The 17,306-nt window shown below is 39.7% G+C and overlaps 1 pseudogene; it reads right to left on the bottom strand.

The window, feature by feature from the left end:
- Nucleotides 1-13,916: 13,916 nt before the first annotated feature.
- LOC102419658 lies at nucleotides 13,917-14,984 on the bottom strand (annotated as a pseudogene).
- Nucleotides 14,985-17,306: the final 2,322 nt, after the last annotated feature.

Raw genomic sequence — 17,306 nt, 5'->3', positions numbered from 1 at the left:
ATATATATGTATATCAAATCATCATGTTGTACAGTTTAAGTATCTTACAATTTTGTCTATTAACCTCAATAAAACTGGGAGGGGGAGTGGAAATAGGGAGCTAAAGACAGTGGGCCAATTTAAAATGTCAGCAAGGGTCTTGCCATTTCTGAATGTTTCTAAATATGCAAGGAGAACATTTTTCATTGTTAAAATTGATGTGTATCTTTTTTAAATTAATGTTTTTCTTATTTGAACCAGAAAAGGGAAAGTGAAATTGAAGGAATTTACACTACACTTCAAAAGAATTTTTTAGCAACTCTGGATGCAAAGAAAAAGAGCAGCTTCATATGGTGAGTTGTCATGTTAAAAAAAAAAAAAAAGGAGTTCATGAATGGGAATACAGAACCTTCAGACAGCTATCACTATATTTCTAGAAAGCCAATAGTTGTTTTAAATTTACAATGGGCCAGGTTTTCTATAATTGATTTAGATTTTTTTTTAATCTATAAAAGTGGAAGAACTGCACTGACTCTAATGGGCTTAGAAGGATGCCATATTTTCCACGGCAAAGCCTTAATTAAAACTTTTAAAGGTGGAAATCATGGCAAAAGATCAAAGAATGAGAAATAGGTGGCAGACCATAGTCAGTTCTACATCAATAGCACTCAGCTGCCTCCTCCTCTTTTTTCTTGATAAAAACCTATTAATTCCCACTCCCTTCTTTCTAACATTCATTTCAAGAAAAATATGCTTGGACCTGCCTTGTACATGCTTTTCAGACTCCGAGGAGCAGAAGTGTAGAAACATGCTGAACAGCTGAAATAGTTCTGCTCATGGCTGTGTGTCCAGCACCCCAGCCCCTCCTCCACCCACATGCAATGTCCTTGCAAAGTTCGGAGAAGGAATTATCATCCCCTTTAAGGTGGAAAGATCTGATAACAGCAGGGAAGAAGGTTACACAGTGAGTCTAACCCTAGGCTCACGGCATAATCAGAAACCTACTAAATCTGTTCTTCCATATAATTTGGGCAAAAGATGTCCATGGGGGTAGATATTTACCTGAAATGTCTCTTGAATAAATATGCGTATGTTGGAGAAACTGGACTTTTGGGAGAGAATGAAAGGAAAAAGGTGGAAGATTAAATATGACTTCTAAATTGTGAGCCTCTACCTTGCCACTACTGCTTTCAATTCTTAATGTGGGTAAAACATAGCACTTCAAGGTCTTACGTATAGACGGCACTTAGCCAATCTACATCCTTCTAAGTACACTTTTTATTTTTTATTTTTTTAAATATATTTTTATTGATTTCAGAGAGGAAGGGAGAAGGAGAGAGAGATAGAAACATCCATGATGAGAGAATCATTGATTGGCTGCCTCCTGCATGCCCTCTACTGGGGATCGAGCCCACAACCCGAGCATGTGCCCTTGACAGGAATCGAACCTGGGACCCTTCAGCCCACAGGCCGACCCTCTATCCACTGAGCCAAACCGACCAGGGCCTAAGTACACTTTTTAAATTAAAGAGTAAAATATATACACAAATCATTACATCTACGTTTTGATTACTTTTTTCACAAATTAATCCATGTAGCCAGCACCAGATCAAGGAACAGAACTTTACCAACGTCCCAGAAAGCTCCCTCCATGACCCTTTCGGATCCTGACACTCTCTTTCCCCCAAAGAGTAACCACTATTCCGACTTCTAACCATAGATTCACTTTAAGAAATATATATCTTAATGCAATCGAATTGCGTCCTTTTGAGTACGTGGCTTCAGATAAAATCTGCAGATATGTATTGAAACAGAATAGCTATCGCAGGCACTCATTGTTTGACTACTCGACTACACTGAGTTCTACATAGTGTGGACAAAAAAACAGGCTTCTGCAGAAAGTAACCTCCCAGGGGATCTGATCATAAATTCCTAACTCGGCAGGTCATGGTGGGTAGCCCTGCCCAGGCCAATAACTTTCTCGTGAAGTTATTGGCGTGGGTGAGGATTAACAATAGGGGCTTCAGCTGCAGATCTCAAAGGCCAGTCAGACCCTGAGTTTGGAAGCTCTGTCCATTGTTCTTGTGCATCTAGGTTAACACACCTTTGAAATACCAGAAGTAATATCCATGGAAGGGGGCACTGACCCTCAAGAGAGCACATAATCTTGTTAACTATCCTGTAATCTGATCCCTGCCTTGCTTCTCCCACCTCCATGTGATCTTTCTTACATTCCCTCTAATTTCAAATGCATAAAAGAAACTGCAAAACTGTTATTCTCCAGAGCATTTGAGATCCTTCTCTGTGGCATGTGTTGTCAGTTTGGCTCAAATAAACTTACAAAAATTCTCTTCAAGTCTGGATGTTTCTTACATTGGCAATAGTAAAATATCATTTTGGAACAAAAGACCCCAGATTTAATTCTTGCTGTACCATAATTAGTTATGATCTAGAGGAAATAAGTTCTCCATTTTGGCCCTTAAATTTCTCTTTGTAAAATAAGTACATTTAATTAGAAACAGTACAAGTTCTCTTCTGAACAAACATACTCATCAGAATGAAAATCTTAAGGATATATACTTTCAACTATGTATATATATTAACAATTGGGACTATGTATATATATTAACAATTGGGGAAGTACACACCTCCACCCCACTATTTGGGCAAGGAGGAATCTAGGCCCTGAACAGAGCAGCTGCTGATGGCTGGAGGCTGATTTTCATGTTCATTCTTCTCCACTGGAAAGTTTATGTACTGACAATCTCTTTGTGAAAGTGTCTAAAAATAAAGGATTGCCCTGGCTGGTATAGCTCAGTTGATTGAGCGTCATCCTGTGAACCAAAAAGTCACTGGTTCGATTCCTCGTCAGGGCACATACCTGAGTTGGGAGATGGATCACCAGTTAAGGTGGGTGTGGGAAGCAACTGATCAATGTTCTCTCACATTGTTGTTTCTCTCTCTTTCCCTCTCCCTACCTCTCTCTCTTAAAAAAAAATCAATAAACAGGGGAGGGAGAGGCGGGGCAAAAAAAAAAATCAATAAACATATTCTTAAAAAATATGGGACTTAAAAAATAAATAAAATAACATAAAAAAGGATTGTTCCACCCTAAAAGAAAATTAATTAATTAATTAGTGAGTAATAATGGAAAGAACCATGGGACTAAATACGAAATGGGTCATTAGGTGACATTTCTTTCCAAAGGGACACATAATTCAAGGAAATAGAGGAGCTCTATATAAAGCTTCAAAGTAGAGGTAGTTTATCTATAATGTCCTAAACCTTCATCATCTTTGCAGTTCCTTTACTCAGTGAGAACTCTTTTTTCTTCCCCAAAGTGCTCAGTGCCCTTATCTATCCTTATCAAAATCTGTTAAGATTAGTTTATTCTCATTAATATGTAAAACATTAGAGGCCCAGTGCACAACATTCATGCACTGGTAGGGTCCCTAGTGGCCTGGGCCTCCCTCCCTTCCCCGGGCCAGCCCTGCCCGCTGGTTGAACGCCCAGATGAACTCCTGATCAAGGGGACAATTTGCATACTATGCTTTTATTATATAGGATGCTCTGCCTGAATGTTCTCCCTCACAGAAATGTTTACGTTTATCAGGACATTTTGATTTGAAGGAGTAGATTTCTAGTTACGGAATTTCAAGTATCAGAGAGTCAGGAGGGCAGGTCCTCTTAGACAAGGAACAACTAAAATCACCCTTTTCAGGTAACCATGAGCAGCAACCTTCTCTCCTAATATTAGTGGCCACTATTTACTCAGGTCTTACAATTGGCTAACACTGTACCAAGTCCTTTAGGATATCATCTTCTTTATTTCCCCAAGCAGTACCATTATCATAATATTTATTTCACAGATGAAGGAGCTGTTAGTTACCTATAAAAAAAGGGGGGGCACTAAATCCCATACTTGCCTTTCTGAAAGGCCAGTCAGACTCTGAGTTTGGCAGCAGTAACCATCCAAAGGCAAAAGTAGAAACTAGAGGTCAAAGTCCCCAGAACAGTCCCAGGAAGAAAATTCGTTCTTCTGGATCCTTGGTGGCGGAGGCCTGAGAGGCAAGGACACGGCCACTCTTTTTTGTGATACCAGCACCTCCGGCCCCCCTCCTTTGGGCTGGACCCTTTCAGAACTTGCATTAATGCTTACAAGGCTCTGATAAGTTACACAGCAGCAAGGTTCCAAAGGTTGATTGCCCTGATTGGTGTGCTCAGTGGTTAGAATGTTGGCATGCCCACCAAGGGTCTTGGGTTTGATTCCCAGTCAAGGGCACATACCTAGGTTGCAGGTTCAGTTCCTGACGCTGGTCAGGGCAGGTGCAGGAGGCAACTCATGCGTGTTTTTCTTTCTCTCTCCCCTTCCCTCCCTTCTACTCTCTCTAAAAATCAGTGGGAAACAAAATATCCTCAGGTGAGGATTAGCAAAATAAATAAAAATAAAATAGACATTTGTTTTAAAAACAATAAAAAGAAACACTGCTCCCAAGGCCTACAGATCAACCTGCCAGGAGGCCCTGACTTAAACTCATGCCCAGCCAAGGTGTTATTGAAGCTTCTGAGGCCAATAGTAACTTCAGCTGCAAATCAAGGGCATCCTCTGAACATCCTAACAGGGCATGAAACGCCTAACGCTCCCCTCTGGACTCAAGCGCCAACCGTGTCTCATAACTCTTAGAAGGCAATGCTTCGGAGTCACTCCAGAGAGGCCTGTTTTATACTGTTTGTAGAATTATAAAGCCCAGAGGCTTTTCAAGGGCCATTTACTAACTAAGGGTTCTAAATACTGTGCAGAGAAAGAGAACATAGCGCGGTAACAGGTATCCCCGGGCACTTAACCCCCAAGATATCACTAATGATCCCAAGGGATCCAAAGCATAATTCTGACAGTGCTCAAAACCAAATTAATTCAAAACTAGGGAAAGCCTTGCACAGTGCTTGGGATAGGAGGGGATGTTGAAACCCAACAACAGAACACAGCAACTCCAGAAAGTTAGGAATCACTGGCTACCTGCTGAAGCTGTATCTCAACACATGCTGATTACATTGGGTTTAGAAAGATCACTGGCATGTTGTCCAGGATGGTCTCAATGTCAGTCCAACATAATGGAAGGATAAATTTGGGGCCACAGCAACCTACAATAATTATAGTAGCCCTATAAATAGGATGACAAATTAATATCTTAAGCTACTTAATTTTTTAAAAATGAAAATATGATCAATCCAGTTCAGTAGCTCAGAAATGAAAGAAATCAAGCAGCATTGTTTTAATTCAAATGAGAGGTTGTTTTAAAATGTTACTTGCAAATATCCAGCTTTATCTGATTTTCTGGTATGTTACTATGCTATGGTGTGTTGTAGAGGGTCATAAGATGGTTGTGGCTTGACTCAAGTGGACACGAGCTTCTAAGGAGACTTATCTGAAGAGAAGTAAGATAAACAGAAGTCAGAAGTATGTGCAAGATTGTTGGAGGGATTTAGAAGGAAGGAGGAGGCAAAGGGGCATCAAAGACTTGCAGACCTTCAGAGGTGAAGACATCCAACTTCTTTAGGTTCCATTTCCTCTAATCTGAATTGGCATGTCTGACCAAATTCTTGCCTTTGTACTATATCTAAAATCCTAAGAGATGAGAACATCAGACTCTATTTATTATCTTTGGGGGAGGGGAAGGATATTCTCAATTCAGAATGAGGCAGATCTATATTGCCTGATATAAAGGAACTTCCAAGATACATTATTAAACATTTAAAAAATGAAAGTTTCAGAATGGCATGTATACTGTGCCATTTGTACTAGTATATAACACACAGAGAAGATATGTGTGCATACATGGTTGTTCTGGATTCTAGAAGAATTCATTAAAAAGAGGTAAAGATAGCTGCCAGGTGGCTCAGTTGTCAGTTGGTTGGAGCGTCATCCCATACACCAAAAGGTTTCAGGTTCAATTCCCAGTCAGGGCACATACTTAGGTTGCAGATTTGATCCCTGGTTGGGGTGTATACGGGAAGCAACCAATTGATGTTTCTCTCTCTCTTTCTCTCTCTCTCCCTTCCCTTCTCTATAAAAAAAATCAATAAAAAAACATATCCTTGGGAGATGTGCCCCTACATTTACACCTTGAAATTTTACATGGTTGGAGTACTGTGCAGAAATAAAGTCACCCAATGATGTTTTACACAGATAGTCAAGCTTACCACAAGAAGATTTGAAAAGTGCAAATGTCAGTTTATTTGTATTAAATCTGCTCTTTTGGAGGGGAGCTGCTGAATTTATTTGGGTGACATTGGTTAATAAAATTATACAGATTTCAGGAGCACAATTCTATAACACATCATCTTTATACTGTATTGTGTGTTCACCACCCCGTCAGGTCTCCTTCCATCACTATTTATTCCCCCCTTTAGCCTTGTTTGCTGCTGTTTGAGTCTTTTATTTCCTCCTCAGATTTTCTGAAAATTAAAATCTTCATAGTAGTGAAAGACAAATTACAAAAACTTTTAAAGAAAAAATGTGTTATTGTGTTAGTTATTAAATAAAATTGCTCCTTTAACTCTCTGGAGAGAAAATTACAAAGAAAAGCTGACTGAAGTTAATATAAAATTTTTGTTGCATAACTACTTGTGAATATGGATCAAGATTGACACCCAGTGGCCAAATTTAATCCTTTTTTTCTTCATTGAAATTCCTTTTCTGTGTGATTATTCATTTTCTAAAATTTTTCTTCACCTGTCTTCGATTAAAAATTTATTTAGCCCTGGCCAGGTAGCTCAGTTGGTTAGAACATCATCCCAAAATCCCAAGTTTGATCCCTGGTCAGCATGCATACAAGAATCAATCAATGACTGCATAAATACGTAAGTGGATACAATGAATCAATATTTCTCTCTCTCCACTCCTCTCTCTCTCTAAAAGCAATAAATAAAAATTTAAATCTGATAATTGCTTTAAAATATATATGTGTATAATTTAAATCTATGACTTGTTCACTGAAAGTAAATTATCCTATATAATAAAAGGCTAATATGCTAAGTATCTAGTCGTCTAGTCAGTCCTTCAATCAATCAAAGTGTAATATGCTAATAATATGCTAAGGCCGCTCAACTGCTCGCTATGATGTGCACTGACCACCAGGGGGAAGATGCTCCGACTGGTAGGTGAGCTTGCTGCTGGGGTCTGGCCGATTGGACTGAGCGAGAAGGGCTGGACACACCCTGGAACCCTCCTTCGGTCCCTCCCCAGCTGGCCAACCTCCCCCATCCCTCCCTGGCCCCGATCGTGCAACAGTGGGGTCCCTTGACCTGGCCTGTGACCTCTCGCAATCCAGAACCCCTCAGGGAATGTCGGAGAGCTGGTTTTGACCCCACGGTGGAACGACCAGTTGCTATGATGTGCACTGACCACCAGGGAGCAGATGCACAATGCAGGAGCTGCCCCCTGGTGGTCAGTGTGCCCCCACAGGGGGAGCGCCGCTCAGCCAGAAGCTGGGCTCAGAGGGAGCCTCTCCCACATCCATGGCAGAGCTAAGAATGTCTAACTGACATCCCCTGAGGGCTCCCAGACTGCAAGAGGGCTCAGGCCGGGCTGAGAGACCACCCCCCAAGTGCACAAATTTTGTGCACCGGGCCTCTAGTATTTTATAAAGCCAGAAAACATTAGTAAGTCTTGTTTCACACATAATTAATATATTTATTTCTGTATCCTATTTGTCTGCATTTCTTTTTAAAGCAAAGCATGGGAGAATCCCAGGAATTTTCTTTTTTTTTAAAATATATTTTATTGATTTTTTACAGAGAGGAAGGGAAAGGGATAGAGAGTTAGAAACATCAATGAAAGAGAAACATCGATCAGCTCTATCCACTGAGCCAAACCGGTTGGGGCTTGTCTGCATTTTTTACCTAACATTAAAAAGCAATTATTTTTTGGTTGACAAAATAATGTAGTCAATTTCTAGTAGAAATTAATGAGACATTGGAACTATGTAGCAAAGCTAATTAGTATAATTTATATCCTTAATTTTCCTATATCAAAGAGCAAAATTACCCATTTCTGGTAAGTTACTTATAATAATTTAAAATTTAATAATTTTAAAGTCTTGAAGCTGATATAATTGTTTATAAAATATGCTAGTTAGGGAACCCTAACAGAGTTTAATTTTACCCCTATTTAAAGAGAAGGAATAAAAAGAAGAAATAAATATACAATTTTGTAGAACGATCTTTTATATGAGCACTTTAGAAGTTTTGTGATAAGGTTTAGATGCAATGTGTATTGTGCCATCCATTTTCATAGTTCTAAAGAATAAAACTTCAATATTTATGAAATTAATATTTTAGCAAACACATCTGGCATGTTTAAAACAATCACCAAACAAGAAATTAGAAAATTTAAGAGTCAAAAAGCTTAAAGTTCACATTTTAGATGGGTAATCTTGAGCAGATCTCAGCATTATAAAAAATTAGTGTAGAGAACAACATAAACTGATAAAGAAAAATAGATCCAGAGACAGAGAAACACTGAACAGACCGTCAAACCTCACAGGGAAGGTGGGGGGCGGGGGGATGTTAGAGATCAACCAAAGGACCTGTATGCATGCATATTAGCATAACCAATGGACACAGACACTGGGGCGGTGGGGGCATGTCCTGGGGGGGAGGTGGGGGAGTGGCCGGGAAGGGGTCAATGGGGGAAAAAGGAGACACATGTAATACTTTAAACATTAAAAAAAAAATTACAGCCAAACCGGTTTGGCTCAGTGGATAGAGCGTCGGCCTGCGGACTGAAAGGTCCCAGGTTCGATTCCGGTCAAGGGCATGTACCTTGGTTGCGGGCACATCCCCAGTAGGAGGTGTGCAGGAGGCAGCTGGTCGATATTTCTCTCTCATCGATGTTTCTAACTCTCTATCCCTCTCCCTTCTTCTCTGTAAAAGATCAATAAAAAATATATTAAAAAAAATAAATTACACACAACTTTATCACTTCTGAATTACATTTTGAGGGGGGCGTAATCCTAGGAAAAATTACAGTGTAATAATGGATTTGGCCCTGGCCGGTTTGGCTCAGTGGATAGAGCGTTGGCCTGTGGACTGAAGGGTCCCGGGTTCGATTCTGGTCAAGGGCATGTACCTTGGTTGCGGGCGCATCCCCAGTGGGGAGTGTGCAGGAGGCAGCTGATCGATGTTTCTCTCTCATTGATGTTTCTAACTCTCTATCCCTCTCCCTTCCTCTCTGTGGAAAATCAATACAATATATTTAAAAAAAATTGTACTTTAAAAAAATAAAAAATAAATAATGGATCTGTAAAGCAATATATTCTGTTCTATGTCATTGATATGTTACTAAAGTAACATATACCTATTTTTTACAAATTGAATCTTCTTTACATGCTGAAGTCACACGCTATGTTATGGAATCTTCTTATAAATCAAGTCATTAAACAAACAAAACAAAAAAAGTGGCCCACGTGGGTGCTGGACCAATCTGTTCTGCACCTCTGCACCTCCTACCAGTCTCAGTGTGCTTTCTTCTTTACTTCTCTAGTTGTAGGACTTCTATTCAGCCAGCTTTCCAGTGGTTCTGGGTGATGGCTGTTCTATATTTTTCTTCTAAGTTTGTTTGATTTTTTTAAGGAGGTTTTGGCGAGTTAAATACTTAGGTCCTGGTGAAGTTACCTGATGTGGATGTGAGGAAGGGGGATGAGGACGGGGTGCAGGGACAAAAAAAATTAGTGGACCTATTAATCTTACCTTGTAGGGCCATTGAAGATTAAATGAGATGCAATTTAAAATGCTTATCACAGCCTGGCGGGGTAGTTCAGTTGGTTAGAGTCCCATCCTGATACGCCAAGTTTGGGGGTTCCAATCCTGGTCAGGGCACATGCAAGAAGCAACCAATGGATGCACAAATAAGTGGAACAACAAATCTCTCTCTCTCTCTCTCTCTCTCTCTCTCTCTCTCTCTCTCTCTCATCAATAATAATAAAATAAAATGTTTATCACAGTACCTGGCAGATAAACATATAATGGTAGCTATTATTACTTCCATAATGCCAGAAAAAGCAAGGTTACAAAAGTCATACCCACACAAAGCAGACATCTCTTCTTGAATCACCTGCCCAGTACCTGTTTCAAGGCAGGAGAACAGTGGCCCCAGAAAATCTAAAAGAATAAATAATCAAAATGTTCAAATAATCCTAATAAGAACATTTACAAGTGGGTTTTTGTGCAATATTTTTATGGCCTATTTAATTTCACAATTATTTTTATATATTTAAAATTAGATTGAAATACAGAATTCTCCAAACTTTTTTCCTTTCAGGGGAAAAGAAAAGTTTAGTGCACTCCCCACAAGTCTTTATATATGATATATGTAAATTAATTTATTGATGATTGGGCACAAGAGACAAACAAGGACTCTGAGGACCCCAACCCTGCACTGAACACTGCTGGTGTGGCCATGGCACGCCTCTTCAACTCTTTGAGCCTCGGGGTCCTCTTCAATCCAAAGAAGGTGATTATACCTACGAAGGGTACTGCCCATAAAGCACAGTGCTTAGAGTGCAGTATTATTATGACTTAGAGTTGAAAGAAGCTTTCAAGGATCACTTAGGACAGTAGGCTAGAAGGACAGTCTCCAAATTCTTAAGTCTGGGACATCTGCCAAAAGCCACACAGCTGACAACTGGCAAATCCAGAAACATCTTGTTCTCTTTACTGAGCTGTTGGCAACCTCAAAAAGTATCCTGTCAGACATGGTCTCCCTGGGACTGGAAATTTAAATTCTGCCATAAAATGTCCCATAAATTTCACTCCATATGTAAATAACATGGAGGTACAATTAACAGTTACCCATATATTGTTGTTATTACATTGCTTTAAAAAAAATTCCACAAGGTCGGTGCAGGGTGGAGGAGGTCATTGGGGGGGGAAAACAACAAAGGGAAGATATTTACTACTTTAAACAATAAAAATAATATTTTTTAATATAAATTTTTTTTTAAAAAATCCCACAAGCCCTGGTCAGTGTGGCTCACTTGGTTGGAGCGTCATCCAATGCACCAGAAGGTCGTGGGTTTGACTCCCAGTCAGGGTACATACCTAGGTTGAGGGTTTGATTACCAGTCAGGGTACATACAAGAATCAACCAGTGAATGCATAAATGAGTGGAACAGCAAATCAATGTTTCTCTCTCCCTCTCCCTTTCTCTCTCTCTCAAATCTTTTTTTTTTTTTAAAGAAAAAAGATGGAGCATCTGCTTTGGCTCACCTGTTTGGAGCTCTCATATAAAAATAATAATAATTAAAAAAAGAATAGTTGCCATAATACAGGCCTACTACTGTGCTGGGTATTTTACATAAGGTATTTCCAAGCCTTACAACAACCTATGAAGTGGTGATTATTATTCCACTTTATGGAAACTGAGACTCAGAGAGGTTAAGTAACTTACTAAAGTTAGACAGCTAGGAAGAGGAAATAGCCTGATAACCATTTCAGTCTGGCTCCAAATCACATGCTTTTTCTAAAACATTTCAGCCCTAGCAGGGTTGACTCAGTGGATAGAGCATCGACCTGCAGATTGAAAGGTCCTGGGTTCGATTCTGGTCAAGGGCACATGCCCAGGTTGCAGACTCGATCCCCAATGGGTATGTGCAGGAGGCAGCCAATCAATGATTCTCTCTCATCATTGATGCTTCTATTTCTCTCTCCCTCCCCTTTCTCTCTGAAATCAATAGAAATTTTTTTTTTAAATTTCACATCCTGATTCCCTGTCTAGTTGCTGCCTGATCTACCCCTAGATTCTGGTTCTTGTTTCTTATACCCTTGCAGGAGTCCTGGCAGGAATCACTGGACGGCATACACTACAATAGCCTATTTTTAGACTTACCCACAAAGTGGAGGATATATATTGGAGCCCACAGAAGTCTACTCCTACACATGTATGTACCTTGATTTACTAATTGTCCAACAAGCTCATACTGCTATACCCTTTAGGCCCAGGGCATTGTGCTGCATGGCCTTCCCATTTATACACTTCCATTTCTCTCTCAACTGAGTCTCAACTTTCTCCTATTTCATGCCAGCTGATGTTCTTGAGATTCCAGCATGCTTCACATCTGAGCCTGATGTAGTAACATACAGTGCCTTATTATCTTCCTAGAATGATGACTTCAGGAACTGACAAATTTTTCACTACCTTAGAAAATACCATATTTCATTTGGATGGGCTCAGTGGTTGAACATCAACCTATGAACCAGGAGATCACAGTTCAATTCCCGGTCAGGCCACATGCCTGGGTTGTGGGCTCAATTCCCCAGTAGAGGCCCTTCAGGAGGCAGTTGATCAATGATATGATTCTCTCTCATCATTGATGTTTCTATCTCTGTCTCCCTCTTGTTTCCTCTCTCTGAAATCAATAAAAAAAAAAGTATATTTTTAAAAAAAGAAAGAAAAACAGCAGACATTTAGGCTTGTCTTTAAATACAAAATAGACATTTGAATTAAAAACATTTGTGAGTATCAAAAAAGCAAAAATCTTTGTAATCTCTATAGATACACAGGGATCAGAATGGGATGGGCCCACCAACACCACCCTTTTTTAAACTCGGGGACATTGATATCAAGTGTCAGTAAGGGCAATAATCCACATGAAATTTTAATGAGTTCATCCTAATTCTCCAACAATGGAGAAATGGAAAAGGCAACACAATCACATTGTTACAGGCATTTGAAAAAAAATATTTAGAAAGCATAAGTTAACTATGATGTCCTAAAAATGAGCCTTGCAGATCTTGTACAATGGAATGATGCCATGCATTTGCTCCAGGTCACTTTACTGTAGACTTAAAGTCCTGATTTAAAGTAAATATCCTGCACTTTCTCATGCTCTAGTGAACAAAGCTATCTTCAAAGTTGGAAATTAACTTAGCAAAATTCAGACCAATAGCAAAAGGTAGGCACAGGGCTCTTGCAAAGTGCATTCAACTCCTAGATTAAAAATAAAATGTGAATATATTTTATATGAGGCAACTGTGCAACAATTACTTAACTATTATTGAGGTTAGATGGGGGTACTTCTATTCTGATCCCTAAGAAAGTGTCCAGAGAAATGTGCCAAGGTCATTTGATACTTTGCTCTAATTAGATTTCAAGATCACACACAACACTTTCTCCCTTCCTATTAGGGACTGAGGCAGAATGACTCAGTCAGATTAGGGGAGAACATCTTCTCTTAAAGAACGTTTATACTTCAACAAGTAACTGTGCTTCTCTTCAATTGACATTGTTTTCTTCTGTGTCAGAAACTATAAAGCCAAGTACTCTACCATATTTGAAACACAGAGTTTATTCCCATATTATTATTAATTTAATAACTATTGTATTTATTTATATTATTGTTATTGCTATTGTTGTTATTTCATATCATTACTGGTAATTTATATTTTAGGCAATGATGGCTGATAATTTAACGTACTTTTGCCCACCCCTGTATTTGTGAGAAATGGTAGTACATGCCCCTGGCAGCACTTGTACAACAGCCAAATTGCTAAGAGAATCTCAAAGGGTAGAGATCAGAACTAATCAGTGTCAGGGCCCTAGCAAAGAACTAGAGTCTATTCAAAACTTCAGACTTCAAAGAGGACAAAAGTTGGTTTCCACACAAGTTCCCATCAATGTTGACAGGGTCATGGATGTCAACCTGTGTCAGGTCTTTTCATGATTTGCTGCTACAGTAATATTGTGTCTTTAGAGAAGATTTTCATGTCAAGGAAACACTCTGATTCTTCTTTTCTTCTTTTAAATTAAAAATGCATTTTATTTTTAAACAACCTATATGATGTGTTTTTCTAAAAAAACAAAAAAAACAAAAAAAAAAAACACTGCCTCTGCTCCAAATAAATCCTGGTCAAAATAAAATGAAGAGCTCAAGATAGCATCAGTGCCATTGCCCTGGTGTGTGGGTGACAAGCAGTAGCCAGTTACGATGACAGGTGATAGATCCAAACTGCCAAATTTGTGAACATTTTCCCATTTCTAAACCGTCTTTAAAGAAGATCATAAATGGGTTACACCATCATGAGCTCATGGTCATCCAGCAGAGCAAACATGCCATCCAGATTCATGTTTTCACCAATAAGGAACTGATAGATTTGAAATTACCAAGGATGTGCAAGATCTGCAGCACCTGTCATAAAAGGCTTTTTGTTTCTTTTTTTGTTTTCATTTTTTTCTTTCTTTTTTACCTTTTTAAAAAATATTTTTATTGCCCTGGCCGGCTTGGCTCAGTGGATGCAGCGGTCAGCCTGTGGACTGAAAGGTCCCAGGTTCGATTCCGGCCCAGGGCACATGCTTGGGTTGTGTGCTCAATCTCCAGTAGGGGTGTGTAGGAGGCAGCCAATCAATGATTCTCTCTCATCATTGATGTTTCTATCTCTCTCCCCTTCTCCCTTCCTCTCTGAAATTAATAAAGAAATATATTTTAAAAATTTTTTTTAAAAATATTTTTATTGATGTTTAGAGAGAGAGGAAGGGAGAAGGATAGAGAGATAGAAACATCGATAAGAGACAAACATCATTGATCTGCTGCCTCTTGCACGCCCTGTACTGGGGATCAAGCCAGCAACTTGGGCATGTGCTCTGACGGGGAATCAAACAGTGACCTCCTGGGCAGACACTCAACCACTGAGCCACACTGACCAGTCTGTCATAAAAGGTTTTAATCTTTCTAATCTCTGTACTCCAAGTTTCCTTTTGATTGATTTCATGTAATCCTTGATGTACTCCTTGTAGACTTCTTTTGTGAAAATGATGGTTCATGACAATACCAACACCATTGATATTGAAACCTTTACCCTTTAGCCTTCAGCGAGTTATCAATGTTACCCTCTGTCCTACTGATTGCCGTGCCCTCCACCTCCAGGCACAGCCCATCAGCAATCTCCCAGAACTTGCAGATGCTGGAGAACATCTCATCATGGCTAATGAGGTCCCAGTAGATGATCATGAGGGCGGCCAGAAGGAGACAACAGCAGTGCTAGCTTAGCAGGAGCCTGGAGCTCACAGCCCTAGCGGGCTGGGAAGGAGGGAGTATGCAGAAAAAGCCACTCTGGTTCTTTTTAATTTGCCATTAAAAAAAAATCAGGCCCAGCCGGCATGGCTCAGTGGTTGAGCATCGACCTATGAACCAGGAGGTCACAGTTCAATTCTTGGTCAGGGCACATGCCTGGGTTGCGGGCTCAATCCTCATGAGGAGCACACAGGAGGCAGCTGATCAATGATTCTCTTTCATTGATGTTTCTATCTCTTTCTCCCTCTCCCTTCCTCTCTGAAATCAACAAAAATAAAAAAATAAAAACATCAGAAGTCTTCTATTTAAATATAGAAACTGGCCTTTACATTTTCCTAAGACTCTAACAGGGATGATTTCTGCTGATGTTATCAGAAGAGAACTCATTCAGAATGCCCTAGAGCACAGGGAGGCACTAGTAGCCATGCCTGTTATAATTTCATGCCCATATTTTGGTTCTTTTGTGCTTCTGTTGTCTCTCTGTTCAGAAATGGGAGGGTGAGCAGAGGGCGATGCTGAGGGATCCCATAGTAGTTTTGCAATCATAGGAATTCTCTTGCCCTAGACCTACACATTTATTGTGTTTTTATCTGTTGCCCATAAATTACACAGCAAAATCGCCAAAGCCACTGATTTTCCAAGGGAAATGAGAAGAAAAAAAAATTTTTTTAATCCTTACCCAAGGATATTTTTCCATTGATTTTTAGGGAGAGTGGAAGAGAGAGGGAAACATCGATGTGAGAGAAACACATCAATTGGTTGCCTCCTGCACAAGCTCTGACCAGGGCCTGGGCTGGGGAGGAGCCTGCAAATGAGGTATGTGCCCTTGACCAGAATCAAACCCAGGATCCTTTGGTCCGCAGGCCAATGCTCTATACACTGAGCCAAATTGGCTGGGGCAGAAATGAGAAATTTTTTATTGAAAATTCATAGTTCCATATCAAACCTCTGCTACAATAATCACATCTTCAAGTCATTATTTAGCAATACATGGACTGCTAAACATTAATATTTTGACAACATACTGTTAAAAGATAATTTTCCAAAAAAGATAAAATCATGACTATCATACAGATATAAAAATAAATACATGTTAAAGATTTTCTTTAACTCAATGAGAATACTGAGGAAATGCTACAACCAATTCAAAGGAGAAATTTTTAAAAAAAGACAAATTTAGCCCTGGCTTGTGTAGCTCAGTTGATTGAGCATCAGTGGTTTAATTCTAGGCCAGGGCACATGCTCAGGTTGCATTCTCAATCCCTGGTCAGGATACCTTCAGGAGGCAACCAATCAACGTTTCTCTCTCACATAAATGTTTCTCCCTCTCTCTCTCTCTCTCTCTCTCTCTCTCTCTCTCTCTCTCTCTCCCTTCCTCCCTCTCTAAAATAAAATTTTTAAAAATGACCTATCTTATCTAGGGTGTCCCCTAGATAGTGCATAGTATTTCATTGAAGCACAAAATGTTCTATATTTATACTCAGCTAGATTAAGGAATTAATAGTTAGGTAACTATTGTCCAAGTGAATAGTCTGAAAGAATGACACAAATTATCAAAGCTCTCCCAAGGAGTTCGGCCAATAAGACTTTCCTGGTTTCATACAATTAAAATGCCACTACATGTTCAACAATAGGAGTAAATACTACTATGTGTCTAATGGTACATATAGGCTTCTACCTCTATCTTGCTAGTTGTTTTCTGACTCCTCAAGGGATCAAAGCCAGAGGAGGAAAAGGGGGGTGGGGGGGAGGAGAGAGAAGAAGAGAAACGTTATTCATCAGAACTGTCATAAAGTGGTCCTTGCCCTCTGGCCTGACAGATGTGTAAAGCCAGCTCTGTAATTTATGGTCTTTCTTGTGACCCCTTCAGAAATCCTTACTGGGAACATTCAATGTAGTTTCCAGTCCTAGTGGATGCATTTTCCTCTCACTAGCTGTTCCACCTCAGCATTGTATAGTCATTTTCAATCTTGGATTCCCAACACTCAGTCCAGGCTTGGACAAGATTAAAAAGAGCCCCGGCCTATTCTTTCTCCCAATGATCACATCTGATCTAGGAAATTCGCATGTATCCTTTGCTCCCACCTGGGGTCAACTGGGTCATCCACATTCCTGCCTTTTATATTTTTGAGTCAGAAGTCAGACATTAGTCCACATTGCCTCCCTCTGCCCCCCAATGGCACTAGACACATATCAAGATTTCTAAGGACCCCTTCTCACTAGGCTTGAAAGAGAGAAAAGTAGGCAGGGAGAGTTCAC

The sequence above is a fragment of the Myotis lucifugus genome, unplaced genomic scaffold (assembly GCF_000147115.1).
Source record: "Myotis lucifugus unplaced genomic scaffold, Myoluc2.0 scaffold_5, whole genome shotgun sequence".
In the NCBI taxonomy this organism is placed as follows: Eukaryota; Metazoa; Chordata; class Mammalia; order Chiroptera; family Vespertilionidae; genus Myotis; species Myotis lucifugus.
The sequence above is the reverse complement of the archived record's forward strand: the minus strand, read 5'-3'. Positions and strand labels throughout refer to the sequence as shown.